Source organism: Narcine bancroftii, chromosome 8 (assembly GCF_036971445.1).
Source record: "Narcine bancroftii isolate sNarBan1 chromosome 8, sNarBan1.hap1, whole genome shotgun sequence".
Taxonomy (NCBI): Eukaryota; Metazoa; Chordata; class Chondrichthyes; order Torpediniformes; family Narcinidae; genus Narcine; species Narcine bancroftii.
Genome location: NC_091476.1, coordinates 103,271,363 through 103,293,477, shown reverse-complemented (window position 1 = coordinate 103,293,477; position 22,115 = coordinate 103,271,363). Strand labels below are relative to the sequence as shown.

At 41.5% G+C, this 22,115-nt stretch overlaps 1 protein-coding gene across 7 annotated transcripts in view; it reads right to left on the bottom strand.

Annotated features, from left to right (window-relative positions):
- The window catches only part of LOC138741100 (ubiquitin carboxyl-terminal hydrolase 2-like), a 180,773-nt gene that overhangs the window by 78,313 nt on the left and 80,345 nt on the right, over positions 1-22,115 (bottom strand). The window lies entirely within an intron of this gene.

The window sequence follows — 22,115 nt, the reverse complement described above, 5'->3', positions numbered from 1 at the left end:
ATGCTCAATGTTGAACAGCCTGAGTGACTGTGTTCAGGCTTGTATTTTTCATAAAGAGCATCTGCATCCATGCTGACATATCAGGGCCATGTGAATAGACACAGGTGCATCAAGGACATATATTACCCATATCAACATTCAAATGATGCATCTCACAATTCTTCACCCATCATTCCATGAGCTTTCTGGATACTTTCTGAAGGATAGAATAATTCTAAAGAGGGTGAATCTTTATAATGAGCTACTATTCCACATTCTTGTTAACTGTTTTATGCCACTTCTATCATTTATCATATTTCCCTCACTGCATCATAAAATGAGTGGGAGAGATGCACAAGGGGAAGACTGATCATGTATAAAATTTAAACATACCCTGCCTGCTGCTTTGACTACTCCAATCTCAAATGAACCCAAGCTAAAGACCTATAAATTCTTTGATATCTCATCGGACATGCTATGCAGTGGCCTATCCCTGAAACATGCATTTACTTGTTAAGCAGTGCATTTTTGTTCTTCAACCCTAAGCATTTGCTCTTTTATCTATGAAGAGCTAGATCTGAGTATGAGGGAGTTTGTTTTGGATGAGACCATCCTGACACAAAGCTGACACATCATGAAGTAACACCATCATGGGTAAGGTGGCCAGGGTTGAGAGAGGATAGAGGGAATGAAGACTTGTCCTCCTCTTTGTTGTATATTTAAGGTTGTGATAAGGCAAAACTTTTCTCCCAGAGTAGAAAATCTTTGGATATCTGAATACTTGATAAAAAAGGGATAACAGGTTACTTCAGATGTAAAAGTAGAGGATACTTGCCACAAGACACTAATAAAATAACATCTGAAGTATAGGTTTAGTTCAATTATTGACAAACAAATATATTAACATTGAAATCAGTTCATAGAATGTTCATCTGAATAATTCCAGGTATAGAACATTTATCATATGAGGGAAGGTTGAATAGGTTTGGTCTTTATTGACTACAATTTGAAAGGAGAGATACTCTTATTGAAGCACTCTTCTTGGGGACTTGATAGAATGTTTCCCCTCACTGTATCTAGGATCAGACAACAGTCTGAATAAGTGGTATCCTTTTAAGACCATTTAAGTTCATCTTTAAAATATTGACAGTCTGGAACATCTCACCTCAGAAAGCTGGGGAAGCTGAATTATGTTCAAAGCTGGCAAGGGTAGAATGGCACAGTGGGCTTGAAGCAAGTTAAATCAACCATGATCTTTTTGAATGGTAGAGTAGATTTGAGGGGTCAAATGGCCTTCTGCTGTTTCTATCTCCTGGAATTTCTGAATTGACAGGAATGTGGAGCTGAGGACACATTCAGACCAACCATGAGGAAATCATTACATACATAGTCTTAATTCATAAGTATAGCCCAGTGAGAGCACGGAATCTAAGCACAGGAAGAGTTCTTTACCATCAGAGTCTACATGAAAAATCATAAACAATGCAATCACTGCACTGTTGAAGTTGCATATTCAGATGAAGCATTCATTAGGATTCAATCTATCCTCTTAGTTGACCAGCATAACATTTTTAAGAGGAGGAAGGGTGATTTCTTTGATGTCCTGCTCGATATCCACCCCACACTACCCAATCAAGTATCTGGCAATTATCCAATTGCTGTTTGTGAATGTTTGCTAAAGGCAACTTTACAATTGGTTTGTACATTCAAGACAAAAGGCACACAAGCAGTTGCAGAACACTGTGACATACTGTGGACACACTACACAAATGCAAGTTCTTTCTTTTTAAATTCAGGACTGCTGAATATTATACAAATAAAATCAAGAGGCCAGGCATAAAAGGAATATTTTAGACAAAAACCTTTTAGAAACCAGTTTTTCCAAGGGTGACGTTCATAATGTCGAGTAGCCCATTTTCCATAAAATTTCAATATTTTCAAAACTGCTTATAAGTATAGAATTAATGATTTTTACAACACAGAAGACAATTATTGAGCCATCTATGCCAATTCTTTAGTAGTTATCCAACTAATCCCATTCCAGTGTTCTTTTTTACATCACTACAATTCCCTCACCTCCCAACCCCAAGAACTTTTCTAATCATCCTTTGGAAGTTATTACTGGGACAATTAATAGGAACTCATGCATGTAATTACAGGAAACACAAATTATCACATATCAATCATGCATCACGGAAAAAAAATAATTTTTACATTCTGACTTTTAGGCTTTTAATAAAGCAATTCAACATGAAGCACAACAATACCCCGGCACTTGGCCAAAGTAGTAACAGACTAACTGGGTGTGGGGAAATCTGAGCAGCAATAGATTGCACTTGGGTCCTGAGAGACACAAACAAAATGGTGGTGGTCTGGATTCGGTGATATGTGCACAGCCTGAACTCTAATTTGCTGCAACTGAACAAAGCACTTTGTACAGCTACACAGCTCTGTTACAGGCTCATCCGTTTCCTCCTAGTTAGGCAGACAGGCAGCAATCATATTGGGAGCAGGTTGTTATCAGACTAATATCGTTACAACTGGATGAGATATTGCCCAGTGACAAGAACTTCAGGTTACATCCATGCACCCCTTGTTCACAAACCCAATTTTCTTTCCTGTTACTAAACTTAGTATGGCCTCCTCTGACTGTGTCACATCATTCTCGAGCGAGTCATCCTCCCTCCCTGTAATGGCTTTCTCCACATTTAAAAAATGACATTAGAGAATCCAAGAGTAAACAATGAGAAGCTGGAGGGATTCTGTGAATCAGGCAGTATGCAATGGAGAAATAGTCAACATTCAGATTGGGACCCCATGTCAAAACTGAAGTGGGAAGAAGAGGTAAGAAGCATAAAAAGCAGGGATGGGGGCGGGGAGGAACCGGGGAGGTGCCAACAGGTAAAAGTATACTGGACAATGAAAGTGGGAGGGATAGAAAGAAATATAGGGGAAGAAATCATAGCTCTGGGGGTGGTAGGCAGTGGTTGAGAGAAATACATGAATGGGTTCAGGTAGAGGACAGATGGAAACGGGGGGGGGGGTGATCAGGGAAGAAGGGTTCATTCCGTTGGGTTTTATGCTGTCCAGGAGGAAAATTATACCTTTTTAATTATATTTCTATTTTGCCTCAGCAGCAATGAATGAGGCCAAGGGCACACGTCTGCTTGGGAATGGGGAGGGGAACTAAAATGGCTGGCAACTGGGAAAGATGTGGTTCCAAAGAGATATCAGCATCCCATCCAAAAATATATTTTTATTTGAGTGCAAGCTCAGCATTACATGTAACTGCTATTTTATAATGGGCTATGGTGGGCTAAATAAAATCATGGAAGTGCAAGATGCTGAAATTGGATAAGTGTGAGGCCCATAGATTAGATAAGTAAGTCTCTGCAGAGCTATGAAGATGGATGAAATCTTTAAGTTATATCATTTGGGGTTATAAAGGTAAAACATTCTATTGTAGTGCCTGCTACAGCAGCGCAATGGAATCAAGAGACATCCACACGGTACAAGGGTGAACTAGTAACTATTTGAATTCCTTGTGCTGCACACAGGGAAACACCCACTTCCGGTGATGTGTGCACCAGAAGTGACATCAGTGCGTTGCGGCATCACTCCCTGACCAGTGGTGCGCCACCCGGAAGCAGTGATATCTCCTGGGCAACACATGTCCTTAACCGCGGCTTTTCCTCGGGAGTGAAGGGGACCCACGCCATTTTGAGTCAGATGAATGGGGCGGCAATTCGGCCAGTCTAACCGTGTGGTCACTCGGCCCACAGCACCACCCTCCCCCAACACCAGAATCGCTGCTGCCCTCTGAGTAGGTTACCGTACAGTCTTTTGGCGGGCGGCCTCTGCATTTGATCTGGGGGTCCAGAACAGGCTGGCTTGAGTCCAGATGTGCTGCCTTGAGGTAGTCGATCATGAACCTGTCCTGTCACCCACCAATGTCCCACTGCAACACCTTGAATGGGCCTTCGTAGGGGCACTATAGGGGTGTTCCTTGCTGTCCTCTCTGCACAAAAACGGTTGGTGGACTGTAGGGATGTGGCACAGTGGAGAGCTGTGTCAGGAAGGTGGTGGAGATTTCTGTTTACCCACTTGCACCCTTAATCGTTGGAGGATATCTAGGGTGCTAGGCTGTGGGCCAGGGGGGTTGAAATGAATGTCCCCGGGGATGGTAGGTGGGAAGCCAAACACCATCTCAGCGGACGAGGCTGGTAGGTCTTCCTTTGGTGCTGTGTGGATGTCTAAGAGCACCCATGGGAGTTTGTTCATCCAATTCTGGCCATGTAGTCGAGTTTTTAGGGCTGTCTTCAGGTGGCAGTGGAAATGCTCGACCAGGCCATTTGTCCGAGGATGGTCGGCTGTGGTGTGGTGCAACTAGCTGCTGCAGAACTTGGTTAGGTCAGTCCAGAGTGAGGAGGTGAACTGGGCCCCTTGGTCTTAGGTGATGTGGGTCAGGACTCTGAAATTTGTGACCTAAATGGACAAGAAGGCTCTGGCGCAAGTCTCTGTGTTGCATCTGGGTAGGATTATGGGTTCTGGCCAATGTGAACAGATACCACTTACCTTGGCTCACAGGGAGTGGGCCGACGATGTCCATGTGCACAAATTGGCACTGCACCAGCTCAAAAGTCTGGAGTGGGGCCTTGGTGTGCACTTTGGCATATTGGCACTGCAAACAGGTTTTAGCCCACAGGGTCACATTGCAGCAGAGGCTGTGCCACACAAAATTGATGGACACAGGTGGACTATGGACCTATGGGATAGGACAGGCCGTGGATTTGGTCGAACACCCACTGTCGCCAGGTTGCTGGTAGGATGGGTCTGGGGTAGCCAATGGATACGTCGCACAGTAAGGATGGGCCCCCCGGTGAGGGGCAAAAATCGCTAACCTTCAGGCTGGTGATAACAGTCCGGTAGGCCTGGACGTCTCCATCCTCCGTTTGGTCCTTGGCCAGCTGAGTAACGTCGATCATTGTGGGTCTGGATAACACATCGGCCACCACATTGGACTTGCCTGCGATGTGGCGGATGTCTGTTGTGTACTCCAAAATGCAGGAGAGACGCTGTTGTCTCGCTGACCACAGGTCTGAGACTTTGCTGAATGCATAGGTGAGTGGTTTGTGGGCTGTATAGACAGCCTTCCTTCTAACATGTACCAGAAATGTCATATTGCCAGGTACAGGCCCAACAGCTCACGGTCGAACGCGCTGTATTTGAGATCTGGTGTCCAGAGTTGTTTGCTGAAAAGGCCAGGGACGCCATTGCTCTTGTCTTTGAGCTTGATGAGGTCGAACAAGGGCTGCATGAAAGTGGCCGCTCCTGGGAAGAAGTGATTATAAAAGTTCACCATCCTCAGGAACTCCTGCAGGCCTTTGATCGTGCTCAGCTTGGGGAAGTTTTGGATGATTTCTACCTTGTCCGGCAGCAGTTTGGCTCCCTCTCAGGTGATTCTGTGACCCAGGAAATCAATTGTCTGTAGGCCGAACTGGTACTTGGATGGGTTTACCGTGAGTCCAAACTACTGCAACCTGTTGAAAAGGCGAGTCGGGTGCATCCTGTGTGTGCTGGCATCAGGGCTGACGATGAGGATGTCATCCAGGTAGATGAAGAGGAAGTCGAGGTCCCTGCTGACTACGTCCATAAGCCGCCGAAACATCTGTGCTCCGTTCTTTAGTTCGAATGGCATCCAAAGGAACTTGAAAAGGTCGAAGGGTGTGATGATGGCTGTTTTTGGGGCGTTGCTGGGATGCACCGGAATCTGCTGGTACCCCTTGACGAGGACCACCTTGGAAAATATCTTGCACCCCTGGAGCCCTGTGGAAAAGTCCTGGGATGGGGTACTTATCTGGGACTGTATCATCATTTAGTCGCGCACGGACTAAATAGTTGATGCACGGACGTCAGTTGCTGGAGCTCTTCTGTACCATGTGAAGTGGGGGAGGCCCAGGGGCTGTTTGAACGGTGGGCGATCCCCAGCTCCTCCATGGCGGTGAAGTCAGTCTTGGCTTTTTTGATTTTGTCATGAAGGAGGCGCCAAGCCCATGCATACACTGGAGGCCTGGTGGTCTCAATGTGGTGCTCCATGCCATATGGCACTCTGGCATAGTGGAAATTGGGCACCAGTAGGGCCGGGTACTTGGCCAGTAGATGGGCATACTCATTTTGGTCCAAAGTGTGGATCCCTAAGGGCAGAGTAAGGGGGTATGACTGGAACGTGGTAGCATCCACCAAATGGCATCCGGTTACACCAAAAGTTCATGTGCCTGGATGAAATCTGCTCTGAGTAAGGTCTGTCCCACGGCCGCAATTCGCACTTCCACTGATGTAGATTGTGACCAGATGGGTGCCGTAACTTGGGCTGCTTGTAGAGGGAGGCCCTTGGGGTTGTGTTTGGTCATGAAATACATTGGTGGGACAAGGCTTATCTCTGTGCCCGTGTTGATTAGGAAGTCCCTCTTTGTCCGCTGGACTCTGAGGTAGAGTAAGCCTTTATGAGCGCCAATTGCTAAGGCTAGCAGCAGCTGGCCTGTTTCCTGTCATCATGTTTGGCTTGGCGGTGGGGTAGGAGCATGGGGGGGTGCACTGCTGGGTATTTGGTGCCATCTGCGGTGGCAGAAGCAGTATTTGCTCAGTTTGGGTGCTTGTTGCGCTGTGGTTGGGCTGTGGCTACTGCTGGGGGGGCCCGGCAGAGGTGCAGAAGCAGCGGCGCCGACAGCGTAGTTGAGCTGCACGTGGATCGAGCTCTATTGCAGGGTACGAAAAGTGTCTGCTTCTTTGGCTTCCAGGTGTGGGGAGCTGAAATCTATGTCAGAAACTACTGAGGAAACGTGTACCAGCATCTTGGAGATGAAAAGGGCTTCAAAAAGGAAATAGTTTGTGTGTCTGTCCACTTGGGCCAACATTTCGTGCATGAGCTCGGAGCAGTTTCTGTCACCCAGGCCTTGTATATTTAGGATGTGAACGGAGTGCTCGTGCCAGCTGAGTTCCAGGGAATCAAGGAGGAAATGCCACAATTGCTCTTACTTATATTCCATGGGAGGATTTTCCACAAAGGTGCTTACTTTGGCTGAGGTGGCGACATCCAGGGCGCTGACAACGTGCCAGAACTTGGTATCCTCTGAGACAATGCCTCTGACTTGGAACTGGGACTTGGCCAGTTGCAGCCAATACCTGGGCTTGTTTGCCCAGAAGGGCGGCAAATGCACGACCACCGCATTGGTTGAAGCCGTTGCAACTGTAGTGGTAGCAGCATCCTACATTCTGTTGTGTTCGAGGTGGATTCCAAAAACGTTGGAACCGTTGGGGTCACCTCTGTAGCATCTACCATCGGCAGCGTTATGGAAACAAGAGACATCCACACAGTGCGAGGGTGAACTAGTAACTGACTTTATTATTTGAATTCCTTATGCTGCGCGCAAGGAAACACCCACTTCTGATGATGAGTGCGCTGGCTTCCAGAAGGGATGCCAGCGTGTCGTGGCATCACTCCCTGACCAGTGGTGCACCATCCAGAAGCGGTGTCGTTAACCGCGGGCTTCTCCTTGGGAGAGAAGGGAGACCTGTGTCATTTTGAGTCGGACAACTGGGGTGGCGATTCAGCTCATCTAACCGAGCAATCGCTCGGCCTGCTACGCTATGTTAGATTTTTAAAAAATAGAAGTATATTATTATAATTTTGTAATGTTCGTAATGTGGTTCAATTACCAAATAATTATGATTTAAAAACTCATTAGCCATACGTGAATTTGTTCTCGCTACCCTCAAATGGAGGGCCTTGGCCTTGGGCATTCCACGATTACAAGTTGGGGCAAAGAAAAATGCTCATCTCTCTCCACTTTCTTTGCGATTTAACCAAAATCTATCATTAATAATCATCCTAATGATGGAAATAATTTTGCCATAATTAGCACATATTATTATAATAATAATTAAGAGAAATATTCATATTTTCCCTTGATCTCTCTAAAAAGATGCATTTTGAAAAGCACCTTTTCACCCATTTTAGGATAACCCGAGGCTTTTACATCCTGTGTTACCTTTGAAGCGTAACCATGTACAATGCAAGATTCCCAGCTTCCCTCAGCTCTCCACATTGAAACCAATGTCACTGGTTCTACTCTAGAAAGTCTCTACAGTTTCCCCAGCTTTAACATCCTTCCTGAAGTTACAATATTCCTATTGAGGCTAATCAATTAACAGCACTTCCTTGCTTTTATACTCCATGCTCCAGTGTATAATGCCAAGGGTTCCAAATAGTTATTTAATATTTTAACAATCACCTCCATGATTTGCATATGTGAAGACCTGGCTTAGGTTCCACAAATGCTTTGGATACTTCAGTAAGGGGAGAGAGGCAGACATGTTCTGTCCAGTGGAATTTCATTAGTTGGGACACCTGGCAGAGATCTATTTAAGTGATTGCCACTCACAACTCTTTCCTACATTTCTATTTTGCAGTTTTCTGCCACAATCTTTCATGGTGAATAAAGAGATGGAGCCCAGTCACAAGATTTCATTGAAGAATCTTCAGCTGAAGGCAATCCAGTCTGACAGGACCCCAGAACCCATAAGCTCACAATCTCATTTAGCCAGGACATCAGTGAAAAGGGCAACTCCAGTCAAGCAATTTCTCACTCTTTGGACCATTCAAAACCAAAATAATTTTTTTAATGAAGGTTTTTATTCCTAATGAAACCTGGAAGTATGCATGGGAGTAGAGGAGCGAGTTGAGGGACTGAAGAGGGTTGCAATAAATAAATGAAGCCTTTTTGTAAAAAAACCAAGTGGATTTCCATCAGTAGAGATTCTGACTTTGTTATTTGGTGTAACTGCTTTAAAAGTGGTGCCTGTTCATATGAGGAAGGTTAGAGTGGAAAAAGTAAAGATGCAAGGAGGAAAAAAAATCTAAAAATCAAGAACCACTGATGCAACAGTTTCCCTACATCTCTCTCTCCTGTGTAAAGGATTTTTCAAGCCCAGATTGGTCCAACCAGCCACCTTTGTCCATAATGCAAAATTAAAACGTAGATATCATGGGCCTTACATGAGAGGTATACAACAAGAGGAACAACTGATAGGCACTATGAGGGAGCAGGATTAACATCAGGAGAGATACAGTGACTGTTCACAGCTCGTAGAGAGCAAGATGTTACTATGAGAAAGATGGTCTAACACAAATGAAAGTTGTCAAGACCCACACAGCATATGGGAAGAGAGTTTACTGGGTGAACAAAACAATTTTAACTTTATAGGCTTTATTATAACATTAAGTACGGCTATGTCCCAGTGAAAGTACAGGAAAAATAGAGTCACTGGACTGGAGACAATAAGGAGCTTCATAATTTTCATTGTAATATAGTGACCTCTACTGGGAAGTCCAAGTGTGTCACCCAGCCTGACTCATCCACCTCCCAGGCAGAATCAAGATTAAGTGGATATAATCTTAAAATTAGAATGGGTCATTTAAATTGGGATAATGAAGTATCTTTTCAACCTTGAGTTTTCTACCCCAAAGAGATGCTGTAAACACAAAGAGATGCTGTAAACACTGAAGTTTAATGGTGATCTCAAGACTGAAATTATCTAGAGAGCTGAGATGGTATCAGTCACGATCTAGTAAACATATCAAAACACTGAAAGAACTCAGCTGGTCTCTTCAGCATCTAAAGGAGTAAGATATACTGTCAATGTTTCAGGCCTGAATATAGAAACATAGAAAAATAGGTGCTGGAGTAGGCCATTTGGCCTTTCAAGCCTACACCGCCATTCAATATGATCATGGCTGATCAGCACCCGGTTCCTGCCTTCTCCCCGTAACCCCTGATCCCCTTAGCCACAAGGGCCAAATCTAACCTACTCTTAAATATTGACAAGGAACCGGCCTCAACTACTTCCTGTATTTGTTATTGATGCAAATGAAAAATAAAATTTTCAAAAAAAGGTTCATTTTTTTTGGAGAAAACAGGCCCTTTTTCAAGGAAGAAGCTTCCTTGAAGAAAGGTTTAGACCCGAAACGTTGACAATATATCTTTGACTCCTTTTCATGCTGAGAAGATTGGCGGAGTTCTTTCAGTGTTTTGATGTGTTTACTAGAATCAGCATCTGCAGAATATCATGTTTCACTCAGTCACCATCTAAATGAATGATCAAGGTGGTTTCATTTGGTTTTTTTTGAGGCAATAAAAACAGGCTGTATCATAAGGCGTGAACAGGGCTGGTTTGAACTGTAACAGTCAGAATTGGGAACATAAAGTGACATTGTAATGTCCTGCTGGTCGGTCAACACATATCCCTTTCCTCTCTGCTAATGAGAAACTGTGGCTGTTTTATATTCATCAGATAGCAGTGCTGGAGGCACAGCTGAATGTTTAATTCATGCATGGCCATTACTGGCAGGTGATTACTTGCCTGGAATGTGGAACAGATCAGGACCAACAGAACCAAGTTAGATAATGCCTGCTATCCCCTACATCCCATGAGTCCAGAGGGAACAAGATCTGGCTCAATTGGTGTCTCCACTTTAGAAACCTCATGACATGAAGATTGTACTGTAATACAGGCTGACAGTAGCATAATGCTGGGAAGTGCTTTGCCACAGAGTTGCGTTTGTTCAGATAAATGGCTGTATGGCTTCTCAGGTGGTTTAAAGATTCCATGATACTTGATGAAAAATAGGGGTTCTGACCAGCATCCTGACCACATTTTAAAAGCAGAAATATATAGTAATATACAAGGAAGTTTCATTGTAAAACAGGTGCTATTCAAAATTTATATCACTATTGAACAAACAAAGAATTGCTAGATGAATTCAGCAGGTCAGAAAGTATCCATAGGTAAAAATTGTCAGTCACCATATTGGGTCAGGACCCTTCATTAAGACTAAAGAGAAAAAAAAAGAGATATTACATAGAACATTCCCTACCTCATTCCCTTTCTTTCATCCATGTACCTGAATAAGAGTCTCATCAATACCTCTATTGTTCCTACCTCCACCACCACCCCTGGCAATGCATTCCAGGCTCCCACCACTCTGTGTTTCAAACCCACCACTCTGTGTTTCAAAAAAACTTACCCCTGATGACTCCCCTAAATCTTCCTCCCTTTACTTGATACAGATGTCCTCTCGTGTTTGCTACTCCAAACCTGGGAAGATGATGTTGGCTGTCTCTCATATTCTTGTAGACCTCTATTAAGTCACTTCTCATCCTTCTTCACGCCAATATTATATCAATAAACTACTTCATGCACATCAGTTTATATTGATATACAATACCTCTTCATAATCCTGATTGAAGCACCTTTCTTTAAATGGGTAAATTAAATGCGTTTGATTCAAAACCCAGGAATTCCATCATCTATCTCTGAACTACCCCACACTTGTGAGAAATCTGGGAGGGGATGCTGGAACCCCATGGTGATGAAAGATACAATCAAATATGTTGTTCATTCTGCCTGGCATTCATCAGCCATGATACTATACAATTTGGAGTTAAGGCAGAGAAGTTGTGGTTGAATCACTCACAGTAAACAACAAAGCTGAATAGGATTCAAAGTTTGAAATTGATATTGGATTTTATTTTGGCAAGGATGTGCCAGAAATGTTTTATTGCCCATAATATTTCTTGAAGAATAATGGCTAAGGAAGTACAAATCGAACATCCTCATTATTTTTTCTAAGACATCTCAGTCAAGTAACCATAGAGAATTACAGCATGGAAACAGGCTCTTCAGCTCACTGAGCTTGTGCTGATCATTTACACTCATCCTACATTAATCCCATGTTTTGTTCTCCCAAAAGGTAGGTAAAGTATGACATTCAGCACTGTTTTACACTTTACACGGTATGGATTATTTGCCTTTTTAGAGGATGGGATTAAGTGATGGAAACATATAATATTATGGAATAAGTCAGCAGGAAATCAACATTAATACAGAGATTTCTAATGGAGTCAGGAGAAGGATATTGAGTTGGAAAAGTATGCACAGATGGGGGCCAATTTTGGAATAAATATGACTAAATGAACTACTTCTCTTTCTATCTTTGGTTGGCAGGAGTTCATCATATACAAATGCATAGGAACACCCACATCCTTATTAAATGATTCATTTTGAGTCCTGCTTTTTATTTGTCAAAATAAATACAGCTCTTCATGTTGAGCTGACTTGCAGAATAGTACTACCAACTTTTTCCTGCAATTTAAATTTAGATATACAGCATAGTAACCGGCCCTTTCAGGCCGTGAGCCCATAGAGCCCAATTACACTCAATTAACTGACAACCACGTACGTTTTGAACAGTGGGAGGAAACCAGTGCACTTGGAGAAAACCCACACAGACAAGGAGAGAACATACAAACTCCTTACAGACAGTGCTGGATTCAAACCCTGATCGTTGGTGCTGTAACAGCGTTGTGCTAACTGCTACCCTAACCATGCCACCTCTTTCGATTGATCTTAGCTCATCAAGATTTGAGACACATATGTTGATGCCACAGTGAAGATCCCAATATATTTTTAACTCTTTGGATCCTGGAAAACAATGACCTCAATTGGATTGTTAAACCTTAACCCTCTTTATATTAATCCATGTGGGTGATTTGCTATTGTAAATTCAGTCAAATATGGGATTAGGAAAGTTTTATGAAAGGATTTTAAAAAAATTCATCACAGAACTGAAATATTTTAGATGCCACCTGTAGTCAGCTCAAGACCAAATTAGGGAGTTGTTAGAGTTTGATCAGTTCTTTCACCTGAACCATAGTCATGGACTTCAATCCCACTTCAGATTAGAGTTCCTGAACATGGTACTGAAGAAATGCTGCAGTGCTAGGTGCCATCTAATGGGTGATCCTCCTTATCCTTTTGTGTCGGTGTAAAAGATCATGTGGCAATAAGTTAAGGAGAAACAGGATATTCTCTCAAGAGACCTGAGCAATACTTGTCATATTTCCTACATTCCATCAGTGAATGCACTTCAGATCTAATTACTTTATTGTGTGTGGACAGCTTTGGGACCACCTGAGCTCATGGATTAATATAGCAACTTCCATGACATATCAAATAATTTTTGTAGTTGCAGCTGTAATTTAGAAAGCATGACAACCAATTTATTCATAGCAGACTCCCCAAAAATGTCTGATGAGAATCTGTTTTTCTGGATAAACATCAGGACATCAGGGAAATACATTCTCTGTTCTTCAATAATGTGTCAAGAGATCAAGAACATGCACCCAAGGGCAGAGAAGGGACTCTTTATTGCTGCTCTCTCTTGTACCACATGGGACACTGGGCAATACTAATGATGACTCTTTGTCTGCCTTAGGGCAGGCAAAAGTTAAAGTATATCATGTATTTTATCTTTCTAATGGATTATTATGCGACAATAAAAGGAAACTTGAACCTTAAGAGGGTCCTCTGTTTAATGTCTCGGCAAATAGATGACACCCCAGAGTGAAGGGCATGGTTTGCAACCCTTTTCTTTCCACTCACATACCACTTTAAGTATTCCCTATGCTATAGGTACTCTGTGATTAGTAAGGGATTGCTTAATATGGTATGTGGGTGGAAAGAAAAAGTTTGAAAACCACTGTTTTAATCGTACCTAATTGACTCGTTTTGTGCACGGTTTCATAATTTCAAAGGAAATTGGCCAATGACAATTTTTCTCAAGCAAAATATTTTAGTAACAATTGGGTCTGGAGCAGTGATTCTCAAACTCACACTCACATACTTTCCTTATTCTAATTTATCCTAATTTCAAAGTAGCATGAGCTATTATATTCCGAATTTCGATCACTTTAATTTAATAAATCCAACTCTGTGACTGCTGCTCTATGTAGTTTTAATTTGTTGATAAAACGGATAAACAGTTTGCATAACTTCGCATTAAGACTTTCTTAATGATGAATAACCATTTGCTGTATAATGATAAGAGATATAAAATGCATATAAAGAAGCTCAAATTTCAAAGAGATACATAACAATATTTAAAGAGAAACACATTCAAAGAAATATGTCTCATGCTCACACTTCCTCTACATGTTGAAGAGTAATGAGCAAGTCGTTAGTCTGGGGGGGAAATTTTGACATATTATATCACAGTCACAATGGTAACACTACAAACAATAGCTCTCTTAAAGAGATAGGCGAAAAATTAATCAAGAATTTTAAAAAACATATTGAACACATATAGCATTCCTAGAATTCTTTTGACATGTTTTAATCTTACATTTCAGCCCCTAATTATTATAATAGGCATTAATGGCTAATACAGGTATACGATCCTTTGTCCGGAACCCTTGGAGGACAGTGTGTTCCAAATTTTGAATTTTTCTGGATTTCGGAAAGCCCATCTGAATTGTGCTGCTGTATCCACCCCCAACCCCTTCCAGTCTCCAGGCCATCTCCCCTGACCGCCGGTCCCTCGGCAGCCCAGATGCCTTCCCCGACCGCCGGACCCCTGACCGCCGGACCCCTGACCGCCGGACCCTCGGCCGCCACCCCCGACTGACGGTCCCTCGGCTGCCTGGCCGCATACCCCAACCATGGTCCTTCAGCTGTCTCCCCCGACTGTGGTCCCTTGGCCGTCCGGATGTCTCCTGACCGTCAGTTCCTTGGCCACCTGGCAATCTCCCCAGGCTGCCTCCCCGACGCCTGTCCCTTGCCCGCCTCCCCCAACGCTGATCCCTCGGCCACCACCCCCGACTGCCGGTCCCTCGGCTGCCCGGACGCCTTCCCCAACTGCCGGACCCTCTGCTGCCTGGCAGCCTACCCCAACCATGGTCCTTCAGCTGTCTCCCCCGACTGCGGTCCCTTGGCCGTCCGGATGTCTCCTGACCATCAGTTCCTCGGCCACCCGGCAATCTCCCCAGGCCGCCTCCCCCGACCACTGGTCCCTCGGCCGCCTCCCCCGACCACTGGTCCCTCGGCCGCCTCCCCCGACCACTGGTCCCTCGGCCGCCTCCCCCGACCACTGGTCCCTCGGCCGCCTCCCCCGACCACTGGTCCCTCGGCCGCCTCCCCCGACCACTGGTCCCTCGGCCGCCTCCCCCGACCACTGGTCCCTCGGCCGCCTCCCCCGACCACTGGTCCCTCGGCCACTTCCCCCAACTGCTGGTCCCCACTTGCCGGATTTTGGAGCTTTCTGGATTTTAGATGTCTGGATAAAGGATTGTGTACCTGTATGTAATAATTACTATTACAGTTATCAAAGTAAATCTAGTAAATATAAGATTAGAAATCAAAACTTTAAGCTTCCTGTAAAAGACAGATTTTAGTAATAGGTCTATTTAAGTTTTAATCCGCACTTGCTGATCAAAATATTTCTTGTCTGGAACCGTATCCATGATTTCCCCCTGCAACCATGAATTTCTTGGTGAAGAATCATCCATGATAATAACACTGTCTCCACATACTAAATTGCCTTTAGCTTAAGACCATTTTTGTTTTTCTTGTAATAATAAAAGATATTGTTTAATCCATCTTTTCCAAAATAAATTTGCAAATGGAGATTCATCAGGTGAAAGTGTCCTGTGGCAAATCTGCCATTTGTTGTTGTCCAGGTTTAGCATTTGCACATTGACAATTAACACATTTTGATATAATTCTTTTGATCAATGTTGAAGCACCAAGTATCCAATATTTCTGGTGCAGTTCTGCTACCACGTGTTTACCACCACCATGACTTGTTTTCTCATGTATATATCAAATAATCCAATCAGAAATATGAAATTCCTGAGCTAATATAATTGGATGTTTTACTTCTTCTGGCATTATTGCTTTTTCCAATCTTCCTCCTACTCTCAATACATCATTTACAAGAATAGGACTTAGCTTGTAAACACAACTTGCTTTTGTAACATTCAGATTCTTCTTCAATTTTGATATCTCATTATCAAATGCCTTTTTTTGACAAAAACGAATTATCTCCAATTCAGCATGTGTCAACTGTTAGGTAACAGCTCTTTCAAGTCTTCAGATTCTCTTTCTTGATATGATTTAAAAGCATAGTTTTTAATCTAAGGATCCATGTTATAACCTTTTTCAAATGAAACCATGAAGAGTGAAAGCAAATTAATTGAGTGATCGGATCATTTTCATTAGATATTTGAATAGTATTTACATTAGTGATTTGGATTTCAGGATTCTCCATTGAAATTTCTTTTAACACATCTGGATTTTGAAGCTAATCTTCTTAAGATTGCGAAAGAAATTGAGGACTAGACGTCTATGTGTTGGCTCTGTTCAAAAAAGATTGAACTTTTGATCCTCGTGAAGCCATATCAGATGGTCCTTAATGACTTGATTGTTTTATTGTCATCAATAGAGGATGAGCAAATGTAGGTTCTTGGGAGTCACTATCTTGGAAGATCTTTCCTGGAACCAACACACAAATGGCATCATGAAGAAAGCCTCTACTTCCTCAGGAGTTTGTGGAGGAGCTAGTGGAGTTGTTCAAGTGAACCGGTACGGACTTGAAGGGCCGACATGGCCTGTTTCCGTGCTGTAAACGGTTATATGGTTATGGTTAAATTATCCACTGTTTTAATATATCTCCATTGATTAGCATGTGAAATCTTCTCGATTTCATTAACTTTTTTAGTCACAAAGGTACAAAACCTTGTGGTTTTGTTATTAATGTATTAAGTACTGATATACTATCAGTCCAAAACAGAGTCCATCTGCAATTCTTTTCTTAACATTTTGCTCGCCATAGTAGCGGAAGTCAATTACATTCGAGGTATAGTGACTGGCTTTAATGGAGTACATTGTGGGTTTACAAATCCATAATGTACTCACTCTTGATTGTTTTGTAATACTAAATAACTGACAGTACCAAAATAGTGTAATTGAACAAATGTGGCAATTCCAAAGTCTGTAGGCATCAAAATTTTCTAACATTTTAAGACTCTCAATCCAATTTATCCAATCTTGTGCAATGGAATCTGGTATAGTTTCATCCCATCCAAATTTTCTTCTGCACAATTCTTGCAGAAGTTTCTTGGCTATTAATACTACCAATGCCAATATTCCCAAAGGACCGTATATTGAACTTATGATTGAAAGAATACCTCTTCTTGTTAAAGGCCATTCTTTCAAAACAATTTTAAATTTGAAAACATCATATTGAACATATATAGCATTCCTAGAATTCTTTTGACATGCAGAACGTCACAATCCAAATCAAGATGTTTTATCTCCTTTGCTCTTTCTGCCTCAGGAATAACAGCCAACACATCTCGACTGTTGCTAACCATTTCATAAGGAGGAAACCTCCTTTATTACAGATCTCTTTTAACTTGATAAAGATCTATGGCTTCTTTTTCTGAAACCACTGAAGTAAGACAATCATCAACATAGAAATTATTTTTGATGATGCTTGTAGCTTGAGAACTAAATTGCTCTTCATTATCTGAGAACAAAATTTGCACAACTCTGTGATAAAGTTGCTCCAAATAGATGAACTTTCATTCTGTATTCAATCATGTCTTTATATGTAATCTCCATTAGGCCACCATAACAATCATAAAAAATCACGATCTTCTGATGGTACTTTTACTTGATCAAACATTGCTTCAATATCTGCAGCAATTACAATAGCTCTTTATAAAATCTTATCAGAACACCTGATTAAGTCTGGACCTTGTAGAAGTTGAGAATTCAATTAAACTCCTTGAAATGATGCTCCACAATCAAATACTGTGTAATTTCTTCTTTTGTGGATGTATCACTCCATGATGAGGTAAATAATATTTTTTAACCATCTTTAAATTCCAAGATATCTTCTGATACCTTTTCTACCTAACCCTTGACTGTCATGTCCAACATGACATTTGTATATTCCAAATGAAAGGATGAATTTCTCTTTAAATTTAGCATATGCTGTTCTGCAATTATTTTATTATCTGACATACAAATTTCCCTTTTCTTCAAAGGTAATACTATACAGTAATGACCATCAACATGTTTAACAGAATTTGAAACTAAATCCAGAAACTGCTTATTCTCCTTTGAAGGTTCTTGAATATCTTTGAACATTCAGGAAAATCAATTTTAAACTGTTGTCCCACAGATCAAGTTTCACAACTTAAATTCTGTTCACATTCAAAGTTTCCTGATCATTATTCATTTTTCATCCTAATAGTCTGTTAATTGTCCATCCAAGCAACATTCTCACAGCATAAGGTCGTCATTTTGACTCCGTATTTCTTCTAGAGCTTTTGGTACATCTAATCCAATGAACATCTCGATCTTGGCATCAATCTTAGGTAAGCAAACATCTTTTAGATGAGCCCACTTGGTGACATCAGCCTGATATGGAATATACTCCTTATTGACAGACACTGTCTTCTTCTGAGTATATACATTTGGAACATAGCAAAATTCATTGCTATTCAATCCAGCAATCTGTAAACCTGAAACTATATTAGTTTCAATGTTCTTTCCATCATTCATTGTCTTCAATAAGATCTGTGATCTTTTTCCATGAAGATTACGTTTATTCATCAATTCAAAAATACAAAATTATGCGGGACTTCCTGGATCAAGAAATGCGTAGGTCTTCAGTATGAAGCTCACCTTTTTAGCTTTAACCTGCACAGGAACTATTGAGGGCTGAACCGAAGCTGAAGCATCCTCTATGGCTGTGTCTTTAGTCTTGGATTCAGATTGTTTGACTTCCTTCTCAACTTTACTTCATTGAGTATCAGTAACTTGGGATGCTTTAATCTGCATATATCACAATTGAGTCACTTATTACAAGTTTTGCTGATGTGTCCTTTACACAAGCAGCTGAAACATATTCTTCCTCAAAAAGATTAATTTCTTGACATGTGACTTTTTCTCCAATTGTGAACATCTTTTTGCATGCTTATCTTTGCAAAACAAACAGCTTTCCTGAACCGTCTGATCATCTTTTTCCTTTGTTTCCTTGTTCTTTCCTATACCTGTATCTGACACAGCAGTAACAAAGGTACTTCCCTTTGGTTTCTATTGAGACAATGACTTAGACTTCTTTACATCTTTGGGAACTATTTAAGTATCCTTAATATTTCCAAATACTGGGACAGTGTTAGCATGCACATGCCATTCCAAAAATTGTACATCCTCAAAAGTGGCATCCCAAAGCTCTGCAAATTTGGTTCTCCATATATCCTTCAGCTTATAATAATTAATAAATTAGCAAGCAAATTCAGCTCTTGCAAGTGAACACTACTTCACATGGCAGAAAGAGTGCATATGCTTGTAAAATCCTTGTGTCCTCTGATTTTATTGCTGACCAAGGAAGAATCTTGTCTACGTGGGCCCTTGTGATTTTATGTTCATCGCCATAATGATGTTGCAATAATCCTTTTGCCTTTTTAAAACCTTGGTCTGGATTCATATACTGGCAACTTTTGACTAACTCCTTCACCTGTCCTCCAGTATACCGTTCCAGGTAATACAGACGATCTTTAGCATTTTTAATATTACTTTCAATGTGATGTTCAAAAGATCTTATGAACATTAGATATTGTAATGGATCTCCATTAAAAAATGGAATTTCATTCCTAGGTAAACCGTATGAATGTTGTTGCTGCGTTAACATAGCAGAGATTTCATTTTGTTTTGGTATGAGTGATATTATATTACCTTGTCCTCCATGGTTTGCAACTGGTTGTCTTAAGGTGAATGGAGAAAATGGATCTTGAACTGGTGCCATAGGTGCAAGACCTTGAATTGTAAGTGATGGAATTGATGGAGCTCTTCCTGATTTGTAGCTGGTTCTCCAGCAAAATGAAGAGACATTAATAGTTGAGAATGATCAACTTGCATGGTTGAACTTTTTAAAAATACTCTCCTTTCAGGAAGATATGTTGTGTGCTCTGAAGAGATTGCATGTTGCTAGCTCTTTGGATTGGTCATTGTCATTTGAGCACTTGCAGCGATATCTGTGGCTCCTTGCTTGAGTATATTTGTTTCTTAAGGCTGCATTACCCATGACTCTGCTGTAAGGTTAGGTGCAAGCCCTTTGAGTATGCCGCTTTGAATGACAAATCTTGCAGAAGCCTGAGCTAATGCTTTGACTTATTCTTGGCCATATTCATAGCACGTTATTCCTCAAGCTCTAGTCTTTTATTTTCTCTCTTCAATAATCTATTTTGTTCCTCACTGGCCATTTGTAACTTCAGTTGCTGATTCTTTATTTCAGCTTCTTGCCTTAGTTGCTGATTCTTGATTTGAATCTCCAGATCCTCTAGAGCCCATCTTTTTTTCTAACCACTGTTGTTGTGCACAGACAGTAGCCAAGTCTGCTTGTGCCTTAGCATGCATAACTGATATGCTTGCAGCACCCGAAGTTGTACTTGCTCTAGATGCCTTTGAAGATCATTAGGATTCACATCTGAACTTTCAGATACCGCTGATTGAATCTCTTCGGCATTTCGCTTGGAAGAGCACCAGTGGGACTTTGCAACATACAATCAACTGTTCCAGTTCCACTAAACTTTAAGCCAGCTAATGAGGTCTGCAGTGCCTTGACAGAGTCCTCTTGTTATTTGGTAGTTGAAGACGCTTCTTCTTTGATGGCTGGCTCCAACCTCTGCCAAGTGTTGTCGGCCACCTTGTTGGCTCAACTCACAAAACAGTTCTTTGAAAGGAGCTGTTTGGTCAAGGTCTTTAGCCCGATGAGACTTCTTATTTATCTTGGGTTCGTCACTCTGCAACCTGGCTTCCCTTGGCTCCTGGGAACTGTAAACAAATTTGTATCTTACGTGGTCCCTTTAAGAGAATTGCTGCTTGGCTGAAATTGTCTCTGTGTGGTTATGCACACAAGCTTTGTTATCTTATATTTATAATTACATTCTTCTGGGCTTCCTGTCAATTCTGCTGGAAGCAGTGGTTTATATTTTCAAGGTCACAGGCGTCTGTTCAGACCTTGGCGCAATTCACAGACAGATTCTCACGGTCTTCTGGAATATTCTTTTATTACAGTGTAGATGCTTCTTGACTTTAAATTTGGCTGTAAATTCTTTTAGACAAATTTTACGAGTCTTTCTTCCAAACAAAGTTCACAATTAAAATTTTCTTTGAATCAAAATATAGATTACACTTTTCTTATTTTAATATATCCTAATTTCAAAGTATCATTTTCCAAAGCATGAGGTACGATATTCCAAATTTCAATCTCTTTAATCGAATAAATCCAACTGTGACTGCTGCTTTATGCAGTTTTAATTAGCTTATAAAATGGATAATAAATATTTTGCATAACTTTGCATTAAGACTTTCATAATGATGAATAACAAAGTATTTACAGTATAATGATAAAGATGTAAAGCACATATAAAGCTCAAATTTTAAAGAGATGTGGCGGCACACATCCGCATGGCGAACCGGCCCCGCTTGTATCGCCACGTGGCGGCGCAGCCATGGGGAAATGGCGTCGTCAGAGGTTTCTCTCTGACTCCAGCATCCCTTCCAGCACGTGCCCTGGGCAGCGATTATGATGTCACAATGCACCATGCCGAATTTGAATAAAAATGGTCATTAACAACCCTCAATCTGGTGGCTGTGTTTCTTCCACTGCTCACACAGCCACAGAGATACATAACGATATTTAAAGAGATGCAAAAACGTATTTAAAGAGAAACACATTCAAAGAAATATTTCTCAAGCTCATGCTTCCTCTTCATGTTGAAGAGTAATGAGCAAGTCGTTAGTCTGGGCGGATATTATGACATATTACATCATAGTCATTATGGTAGCACTACAAACAATAGCTCTCTTAATGAGATAGACACAAAATTAACTAAGAATTAAAAAAACACAAAGTTTTAACCTTTCCACATACCACCTTGAGAAAACCCTTACTAATCACAGAGCACTAATGGCAAAGTGGTATGTGAGTGGAAAAGCTTGAGAACCACTGGTGTAGCATTTCCACAGTATTTACAGAAATGTCCACCAAATATTTGTCTAAGTCATTGGAATCTTCCATTAAGGGGATAAGAGTGACAGCTGACAAAGGTAAAATACTGCACATGTTGGAAGTAACAAAAAATCTGGAATCTTCAGTGTTTCTGCTTCAGGTTGGTGAAAGGTCTCTACACAGATGCTACCCAACTTGCTAAGCTATTCCAACATTT